Raw genomic sequence first — 11,252 nt, 5'->3', positions numbered from 1 at the left:
AGTGAACACTGCTACATGGCTGAGGTTTTATACTCCATGTACAGTGATCCTCAAAATATATTGTATCTGACTTTTTTTGAAGTCAGTGCTGGGTGAGGTACAGTTGGCCATCAAGGCTTTTGAGGGAGAGCAAGTAGATCCTCTTAAGCTACTTGACAGCTTGGTTAGCCTGATCAAGTCTGTGAGCAGCAGGGTGCTGAATCCACTGGCAAATGTTGATGTACTCAAAGGGCCAATAGATGGATACATCAGTCCCAAACCGTACCTTGGTTACCTTTTTGAGTCGAAGGCAGCTGAACTTCACCTTGCGCCTGAGGATGAAAACAATGTCCGAAAGCGGTGTGTAGCCTTCACCATCTCCCTCACTAATGAGTTGGGGGTGAGCCTGCCGGACAACATCGATGCATTGCAGTACATGTCAGTTTTCAATGTGGAGGAAACTCTAAAGCTCAGTAAGAGCCCTGGAGAAATAGAAAACATAGCCAAGCTCCTTGGCTACTCCCCTGCAAGGATGGACAAGATTGTCCAGCAATGGCGTGCCATCCATCTTAGTAAATGGAATGAGACAAACACACTAGGCTTCTGGAGTGAGATTTGGAAGTTCAGGGATGCAGCTGATATCAACCCGTTTCAAGAACTTGCCATGGCTGCTGTCTGTGTTGTCCTTGCCACACTCGAATGCTGAAGTTGAGAGAGTATTCAGCCAGATGAGTGTGGTAAAAAGCAAACTTAGAAATGGGATGTCCTTGCAGACCCTTAACTCCATCCTGTACATTCGATATGGCTGAAGCTCTCTGGTGAGGCTTGCTATGAGCACCAGCTGCCTGATGTTTTGCAGCATTTTGGCACATCAGCTGCTTACTCATTTAAGTCAGCTCCCCCAGTTGCTGAACCTGCCATAGAGAGCCTTGACCAAAATGAAGATGACCCACTCTTTCTGTGAGCCAGCACAGCCTGTGTGTGTGTGGAGGGGGGTCTGAAAAAAACAACAACTATTAACCTGAATTAGGGCCAGACTAGTTACCATCATTTTCTCACATTGCCATTGACAGTTTTTTCTATTGTCTCTTTTTGGTCCATTTAGATTGTATGTAAAAAATGTTATGATTAAACATTTATGTTTTACTGTGACTTGTTGTAGACTCCTAAGTGGACCATAAGGTTAAAAACCAAATTAAGGAAAAAAAAACGAAGTAACTCCGCCAGTGTCTCTCTTTTGGGTCACTTTTGCCGGTCCCAAGCCCGGATAGAGGAGGAGGGTTGGAATTGTGACATTTAAAAAAAGCAATCGACAGAAGAAAGTTCATTTGTAGTTCTAAACATATTTAGGGTGTTTTTTACTCACTTTGTGTCTATCCCACGACGTTATTCCTCTCTCCTACAGCGTCCCTCACAATTACATGCACATGGCCAATTATGCAAATTAGGTGATGTCATCTAGCGACTTTTAGGACAGCCAATAGCTACTTTCCTTACTGAGGCGTTGACAACACTGGTTACAGCATCAGCATGTGCTCTGGAAAGACCGCGTAGAGTAGAAAGGCAGTTACAGCAGCGCATCCACTGAACGAAAACAGAGGTAATGTTAGGTGAGAAGCCTGACCACGAAGACTGGGATGAAGAGTACTTCATGGGATGTAACCGAAAAACAACTGGCATTTGGAAAGTTTGAGGTGAGGGAGAAAGTGTGTTGAAACAAGTATTAGCATTGTTAAGTATCTTGCTGGCTGGACCGACTTCTCCGTTAGCTAGCCGGAGAAATTTTGAGCAACATTAGCCAACTCATCTGATCAAATAATTGAGTTTATGGTGTGAAAATTGGCTCGCTAATGAAGTCAGACAGCTAACGTTAGCTAGCTAACGTACAACATCAGATGAGCTAACATTAGTAACCTAACCAATTCGCTGTAGTATTAACTGGTATACGACTCCTCGCTGTTCAAGTTATAAGACGTTAGTTGCTTACTGGACCCTGGCAATCTGTGTGAAATGCTAACGAACTAACCACTATCTGTTAACTAATGTTTTCCCTCTTCAGTATGTGGTTAATTTTCAGAATGAGAGAATTAGGTGAAAATGAGGCGTTGCTTGTAGTGGATTCAGGGATCAAGTGTAGCTGGAGCTGGGCCTGGCTTAAGCTGGATGCCACTATAGAGGTGAAAGGAACACCACACACTTTCCCTCTTTCTCACTTTTGCTGGCATATTGCAGAACCGATGTCCACAGGCAGAAAGTGTATTATATGCAGTGTAGTCCAAAGGTGTTGTGTTGAACTTGACAGTAACTGTGAGGGGGATATCATTTTTTTTAACTCAGTGAATGTTATTTTTGCGCACATGTGCACTTGATCGCTGTCTATAGTGTCCACTATAATGGAGCAAAAATAGAATTACTGTTTGTTTCATTCTATTTCTGCGTTAAGATGTTTTTTTTCCCCCCAAGTGCAATATTTATGTGTGTGGTCACAAGCGTTCTGTTATAAAGGCGGTCATGGCTAACTGGAATATTACTGTATTGTTTTTGTTCTCAAGACTTGAGTGTCATTTGCAGTAAAGTCTAGGCAACAAATAACATTGGATTGCTTTCTTTAAATTTTTTAGCTGTGAGTTAGGTTCACATTAACCACTTTATTTTACACACAGAGACTGATCACGTAGATCATATTCTTTGTTGTTTAATTAGTTAACCTGAATTTCCCCCTAGTAGTGATTTGTTTTGCATGTTTCAGTGCCTCCCAAAAAAATGTCACCTTTTTGGGCCCTCACCAGTTTGCATCCCTGTTATCAGCTACCATTACTCCTGTGTTCCAATGGCACGTTGTATTAGCTAATTCAAGTTTATCATTTTAAAAGGCAAATTTATCATTAGAAAACCCTGTTGCAATTATTTTAGCACAGCTGAAAACTGTTGTTCTGATTTAAAGAAGCAATAAAACTGGCCTTCTTTAGACTAGTTGAGTATCTGGAGCATCAGCAAAGAACAAAGAACTTTCTTCTGAAACTCGTCAGTCTATTCTTGTTCTAAAAAATAAATGCTATTCCATGCGAGAAATTGCCAAACACTGAAGATCTCATTAGAGGTCGCTCGATTACGATTATTCAACGCCGATACCGATTTATTGGAGGACCAAAAAAAGCCGATGCCGAATTTTTTTTAATATTTTTTTTTTTATATATATTTTTTTTCATTACTTTTTTAAATTACTTTTTTTAATTACTTTTTTTTTAATATACATTTGTAATAATGACAATTACAACAATACTGAATGAACACTTATTTTAACTTTAACTATATTACATCAATAAAATCAATTTAGTCTCAAATAAATAATGAAACATGTTCAATTTGGTTTAAATAATGCAAAAACAGTGTTGGAGAAGAAAGTAAAAGTGCAATATGTGCCATGTAAAAAAGCTAACATTTAAGTTCCTTGCTTAGAACATGAGAACATATGACAGCTGGTGGTTCCTTCTAACATGAGTCATCAATATTCCCAGGTAAGATGTTTTAGGTTGTAGTTATTATAGGACTATTTCTCTCTATACCATTTGTATTTCATATACCTTTGACTATTGGATGTTCTAATAGGTACTTTAGTATTGCCAGCCTAATCTCGGGAGTTGATAGTCTTGAAGTCATAAACAGCGCAATGCTTGAAGCCCAGCAAAGAGCTGCTGGCAAATGCAGGAAAGTGCTGTTTGAATGAATGCTTACGAGCCTGCTGCTGCCTACCACCGCTCAGTCAGACTTCTCTATCAAATCATAGACTTAATTATAATATAATAAACACACAGAAATACGAGCCTTAGGTCATTAATATGGTCAAATCCGGAAACTATAATTTTGAAAACAAATGTTTATTCTTTCAGTGAAATACAGAACCGTTTTGTATTTTATCTAACGGGTGGCATCCATAAGTCTAAATATTCCTGTTACATTGCACAACCTCCAATGTTATGTCATAATTATGTACAATTCTGGCAAATTAATTACGGTCTTTGTTAGGAAAAAATGGTCTTCACACAGTTCGCAACCAGCCAGGCGGCCCAAACTGCTGCATATACCCTGACTCTGCTTGCACCAATTTGTAAGTCGCTCTGGATAAGAGCGTCTGCTAAATAACGTAAATGTAAATGCACAGAACACAAGAGAAGTGACACAATTTCCCTAGTTAAAAGAAATTCATGTTAGCAGGCAATATTAACTAAATATGCAGGTTTAAAAATATATACTTGTGTATTGATTTTAAGAAAGGCATTGATGTTTATGGTTAGGTACACATTAGTGCAACGAGAGTACTTTTTTTTGCGAATGCGCTTGTTAAATCACCCATTTGGCGAAGTAGGCTGTGATTAATGATAAATTAACAGGCATCGACTATATGCAACGCAGGACAAGCTAGATAAACTAGTAATATTATCAACCATGTGTAGTTAACTAGTGATTATGTTAAGATTGCTAGTTTTTTTTTTTTTTACAAGATACATTTAATGCTAACTAGCATCTTACCTTGGCTCCTTGCTGCACAGGTAGTCAGCCTGCCACGCCGTCTCCTCAGAGTGCAATTTAATCGGCCATAATCGGTGACCAAAAATGCCGATTACCGATTGTTACGAGAACTTGAAATCGGCCCGATTTAATCGGTCGACCTCTAGATCTCATGCAATGCTGTGGACTACTCCCTTCACAGAACAGCGCAAACTGTCTAACCAGAATAAAAAGAGGAGTGGGAGGCCCGGGTGCACCACTTAGCAAGAGGACAAGTACATTAGTGTCTAGTTTGAGAAACAGACGCCTCTCAAGTCCTCAACTGGCAGTTTCATTTAAATAGTACCCGCAAAACACCAGTCTCAACGTCAACTGTGAAGCGGCATCTCCGGGATGCTGGCCTTCTAGATAAACCACCGGAATCTGATGATATTGCCACTCCTTTTTGCCACATCTTCAATTTAAACCTACTGTCACATCCTGACCATAGAGAGCTTGTATTTTTCTATGGTAGAGTAGGTCAGGGCGTGACTGGGGGGTTTTGTCTAGTTTATTTATTTCTAGGTTTGGTTCTAGCTTCTTTTTTCTATGTTGGGGTTTTTGTCTAGTTTAAATTTTCTATGTTGTGTTCTAGGTTGGGGTTTTCGTATGATTCCCAATTAGAGGCAGCTGGCCATCGTTGTCTCTAATTGGGGATCATATTTAAGTTGTTTTTCCCACTAGTGTTTGTGGGAGATTATTTTGAGTTTATGCATGTAGCACCTCTTCGTCACGGTTTGTTTTTGTTTATAGTTTGTCTGTCTTGCATAGTTTCACATAGAAATAAAGATGTGGAACGATACGCACACTGCGCCTTGGTCTCTTTTCATACGACAAACGTGACACCTACTAGAAAGTGTGTTCCCTCAGGCCTGGAGGGAAGCTAGTCTGTTTCCAACCCTTAGTAACCTTCTGGAATAAAATGTTTGCCAGATACAATGCTATTTCACAGTAAACAAATTGAAAACCGACTTTCAGCACGCTTATAGGAAGGACGCTGAACAAGTACAGCACTTACACAAATGACTGATGATTGGCTGGGAGAAATTGATAAAATGATTGTGGGGGCTGTCTTGTTAGACTTCAGTACAGCTTTTGACATTGCAGCTTTTGGCAAGAACACCTCAAATAATCAGAGAAACAACAGTCCATTACTTTAAGACAAGGTCAGTCAATCTGGAACATATCAAGAACTTTGAAAGTTTCTTCAAGTGCAGTTGCAAAAACCATCAAGCTCTATGATGAAACTGGCTCTCATGAGGACCGCCACAGGAAAGGAAGACCCAGAGTTACCTCTGCTGCAGAGGATAAGTTCATTACAGTTACCAGCCTCAGAAATTGCAGCCCAAATAAATGCTTCACAGAGTTCAAGTAACAGACACATCTCAACATCAACTGTTCAGAGGAGACGGCATGAATCAGACCTTCATGGTTGAATTGCTGCAAAGAAAGCACGACTAAAGGACACCAATAAGAAGAGACTTGCTTGGGCCAAGAGACACGAGCAATGGACATTAGACCTGTGGAAATCTGTCCTTTTGGTCTGATGAGTCCAAATTTGAGATTTTTGGTTCCAACCGCTGTGTCTTTGTGAGACGCAGAGTAGGTGAACGGATGATCTCCGCATGTGTGGTTCCCACCGTGAAGCATGGAGGAGGTGTGATGGAGTGGGGGTGCTTTGCTGGTGACACTGTCTGTGATTTATTTAGAATTCAAGACACACTTAACCAGCATGGCTACCACAGCATTCTGCAGCAATATGCCATCCCATCTGGTTTGCACATAGTGGGACATTTGTTTTTCAACAAGAAAATGACCCAACACACCTCCAGGCTGTGTAAGGGCTATTTGACCAAGAAGGAGAGCGATGGAGTGCTGCATCAGATGACCTTGCCTCCACAATCACCTGACCTCAAGTCATTTGAGATGGTAGGACTGCAGAGTGAAGGGGAAAGCAGCCAACAAGTGCTCAGCATATGTGGGAAGTCCTTCAAAACTACTGGAAAAGCCTTCCAGGTGAAGCTGGTTGAGAGAATGCCGAGAGTGTACAAAAATGTCATCAAGGCAAAGGGGGGGCTACTTTGAAGAATCTCAAAAATCAAAATATATTTTATATTTAACACTTTTTTTGGTTACTACATGATTCCATATGTGTTATTTAATAGTTTTGATGTCTTCACTATTATTCTAAAATGTTGAAAATAGAAAGAAATAAAGAAACCCTTGAATGAGTAGTTGTTCTAAAACTGTTGACTGATACTGTACATAAGGTGTATCTTTTAGGAACCAAATGTGGGGTATCATGTATGCTACATTCATAGATAAAAAGGGTTCTTAGGCTGTCCACATAGGAGAATGCTTGAAGAACCCTTTTTGATTCCAGGTAGAACCCTTTTTGATTCCAGGTAGAACCCTTTCCACAGAGTTCTACATGGAACCCAAAAGGGTTATTCTACCTGAAACCAAAATGGTTCTCCTATGGAGACAGCCGAATTACCCTTTAGGGATGCTTTTTTTTCTAAGAGTGTAGTTTTTACAGTAAAACAATAAAATAAAGGAATATAATGTTTTCATGTTTTGTGCTGTATACCAGAGGTATTAAACTCTTACCCTACGACGTCCGGAGCCTGCTGTTTTTCTGTTCTACCTGATAGTTAACTGCACCCACCTGGTGTCCCAGGTCTAAATCAGTCCCTGATCAGAGGAGAGGAATTAATAAAATGCAGTGGAACTGGCTTCGAGGTCCAGAGTCTAGTATACTTTGGATTCGGACACATTATTGTGTAGTGAAAGTGCACCACCTGAAGGTAGCTGCCTGTCTTCATTATGCTGTTTGATTCATTGTAAACACATTTACTAAGCATTTGTACCAGTGTTGTTTGGACCTCTTCTGTTTCAAATAGTGCTGTCCACTCCAATCTCCTAATCCATGTAACAAACATCAGTAAAATGAACTTCACCTAGGAAACATTCTTCATCTGACACACTGGTATGTAGTCTTAGGTTATTGACACAGTAATAATGCAACAAAACTTTTCGTAATGAAACTTTTATTGAGACATGACAAATTCTGGAATGTTGACATATTAGCCTGTGTTGGAGGCAGTGGAGGCTGGTGATGGAGAAATACGGAGGGCATGCTCATTGTAATGGTTGGGATGGAATGAATGGAACGGTATACAAACTCCTGCAATTTAAAGTGAATAAATTATCATTAGCCTATTCTATAATAATATTACGTGTTGAACCTCTCCTCGCCATTTCTCCATTACCAGCCTCAACTGATTGGATGTGTGTTGAGTTTGAGTGGTTGTCACAGTTACTTCATTGGCTTGTGTAATTGAATCCTACTACCACCAGGGGGTGCCCAAACATCAGGTATAGTGAAGAAGACATGCAGTACAGACATTACACACATGGGGCAGTAGTATGCTTTAATTATCTTAGCAGTGTGACCACAACATAGATATTTAACATACATGTCTGTGTATGGCATATATTTGGAAAGGAGGGGGGGATGTGGAACACACAGTTTTAGAGTAGAACAGAGGGGAGAGACGGGGGTGGAAGAGAAGGGGGATACCGAGTCAGTTGTACAACTGAATACATTCAACCAAATTGTGTCTTTTGCATTTAACCCAACCCCTCTGAATCAGAGAGGTGCGAGGGGAGGGCTGCCTTAATTAACGTCATCGGCACCTGGAGAGCAGTTGTTGTTGGGGGTTAGCTTCCTTGCTCAAGGGCAGAATGGCAGATTTTTCCACTTTGCCTGCTCAGGGATTAGAACTGTCCCAACCCTCCTAACCTCTAGGGTACCTGCTGCATGAGGAGAGGAGAGGCGTGGAGAGGAGCGGAGCGGCACGGAGAGGAGCGGCGCGGAGAGGAGAGGCCTGTAGAGGAGAGAGTTTTACTGGGGAGAAGAAAAGCGTATAGGGAATTTGCTGTAGATAAATCAGTGTACCGCTTTTAAGAGCAGATTCTCCACAGCATTCCCACAAGATAAAGAGCCTACACGCCGTAGTAAAACTGGTGTGTGTGTGCGTGTCCCTGGCACGAAGGACCAGCAATGTTTACGATCACACACACACATTCTCAATCAACTTTAGATAAAGACTAAGCCAGACCAATAAGTGGTAAAGCCAATGGCTCTGCTCTCCTGTCTACATCTTCACACACTGATCTAAAGTCATTTTGTAAGGTTTTCTGTCAATGGTAAGGTTGCTATTTGAGGGCGGGAAAGCTGATCCTGGATCAGTTCCTAAAAGGTCGTTCAAATAATACTGCAAAGGATTTAAAAATGAGATGGATCCCTATGTCTCTAAAGTCTGGTCTAAAGTCAGTTTTGAAAAGTTGCCTGCTGATGGTTAGGATTTGAGGGAGGGTAAGCTGATCCTAGATCTGTGCCTAATGGGGCCTTCTAGCAACAAGCGCCATGTCATTCTTCTTTCCCATTATCTATCACCTTGCTGCCATTTTGAGACTATGGCAGGGAATTTATCGAATTGAGCCTGTATACTGTAAAGCTATTGATCATGATAGTACCGTGGTCTATCTGAGCCTGTATACTGTAAAGCTATTGATCATGATAGTACCGTGGTCTATCTGAGCCTGTATACTGTAAAGCTATTGATCATGATAGTACCGTGGTCTGAGTCTGTATACTGTAAAGCTATTGATCATGATAGTACCGTGGTCTATCTGAGCCTGTATACTGTAAAGCTATTGATCATGATAGTACCGTGGTCTGAGTCTGTATACTGTAAAGCTATTGATCATGATAGTACCGTGGTCTATCTGAGTCTGTATACTGTAAAGCTATTGATCATGATAGTACCGTGGTCTATCTGAGCCTGAATACTGTAAAGCTATTGTAGTTTCTGAGGGAGAGTTGACTGTATCAGTGGCCTGGTTTATATTCTGTCTCCTCTCTGTCTTTCTATCGGTCTGTATCTCCCTTTCTCTCTCTCTTCCCCCTCTCTTTCTCCCCCTTTATTGTATCTCTCCAACTCTCTTCTTCCCTCCCTCTTAAAAAGAAACTTTATCTGTTGTCGCTCCCTGCCGCTGTCATCTCCTCCTCTCCTCCCTCCTGGTGATGTGTAGTTGGGACCTGCCTGCCTTTCTGTCTGCCAGCCTCTACCATTCCCACTTCTCCCCAGTGTCTGTCTGCTAACCCTTAATCACCACTGAGCCTGTGTATTCTTTTTTTTATATACATGCACAGAGCCCTATGGTTCTCCTATCTTCAGATCTGTCTCCCGCCTTCCACCAGCTCATGTCAGTGTTCTCTCACTCTCTCTGCCTCGCTCTCTCTCTCTGCCTCGCTCTCTCTCTCTCTGCTTCGCGCTCTCTCTCTCTGCTTCGCTCTCTCTCTCTCTGCCTCGCTCTCTCTTTCTCTGCCTCGCTCGCTCTCTCTCTCTCTGCCTCGCTCGCTCTCTCTCTCTCTGCCTCGCTCGCTCTCTCTCTCTGCCTCGCTCTCTCGCTCTCTATCGCTGCCTCGCTCTCTCTGCCTCGCTCTCGCTGCCTCTCTCTGCCTTTTACCACAATTTCTACTTTGTTGCTCTCCTACTGGAGGATGAGGGTAGCCTGTGGGTTTGGAGTGGGGGTAGGGGGGTCTGTGTTTTGGGGAAGGCAGGGAGAGAGGTAAGGGAGTAAAGGGGTAGGTGGGAGCAGGACAGTAGGGGGCTGTGCCTCTGTCTGTCTCTGGCCAGGCCCAGGTTATGTTTATGGCTCTGTTCTAGGGGTGACTGGGAGAACGTCTGGTCTGAAGGGGGAGGGAGAGAGGGGGGCTATGGGAATGGTAGAGGTAGAACCAGGGAAGAGGAGGACACACCTGGTTTGTATGGGGGTTGGAAGGGTAGGAGTGTGTGTGTGTGTGTGTGTGTGTGTGTTGTGTGGATGTGCATGTTCCATCAACACCCAACCCCTGGCTGCCCTCACTAAAACTTCTCCCTCCAAAAAGCACTTCATGAAATCTCATTGTACTAGAACGTTTAGAATTTCCTTGTTTAGTTTTTTTTATGACAATTCTTTTCATTGTCTGAAACCAGTTGTGCGCAGGGGACAGGAGAGCTGTAGTCTCGAGGCAGCTGTGTGTGAGTGTGCGGAGCCAGCCGTCTGTCTGTCTGTTGTTCTGGACGTAAATGTACTCTGTCACCATTCAGGAATAGATAACATCACAACATGCCTGGGCCCACATCCCAAAACATACACAGACAGATAGCTAGCTATAATACACTCACATCAAATAAAGAATCATGTCCTCGTTTTGTAACATACACATAAATAATGAAAAAGAAAAAGTAGGTTCTCCTGTCCTGTTCGTCCCCTTCTTCTGGAAAACAACTGAGGATCAAAGGAAGAAAGAGAGGAGGAGGGAGAAAAAGGAGGAATTTCCCCTGTCTGGTGTGGAGGGAGTGAGGTAGGGGGAGGGGGAGAGAGAGAAATAATTTGAATGTATGGTCTGCTTGGCATCTTTTCAGTTGGGCACAGTAGAGGCAGCTATAGACCAGCCAACCTACCAGTTAATACTCTGGACACAGTAGAGGCAGCTATAGACCAGCCAACCTGCCAGTCAATACTCTGGACACAGTAGAGGCAGCTATAGACCAGCCAACCTGCCAGTCATTACTCTGGACACAGTAGAGGCAGCTATAGACCAGCCAACCTGCCAGTCATTACTCTGGACACAGTAGAGGCAGCTATAGACCAGCCAACCTGCCAGTCAT

This window comes from Salmo salar, chromosome ssa12, assembly GCF_905237065.1.
Source record: "Salmo salar chromosome ssa12, Ssal_v3.1, whole genome shotgun sequence".
NCBI classification, from domain to species: Eukaryota; Metazoa; Chordata; class Actinopteri; order Salmoniformes; family Salmonidae; genus Salmo; species Salmo salar.
Note: the sequence above shows the minus strand (reverse complement) of the source record.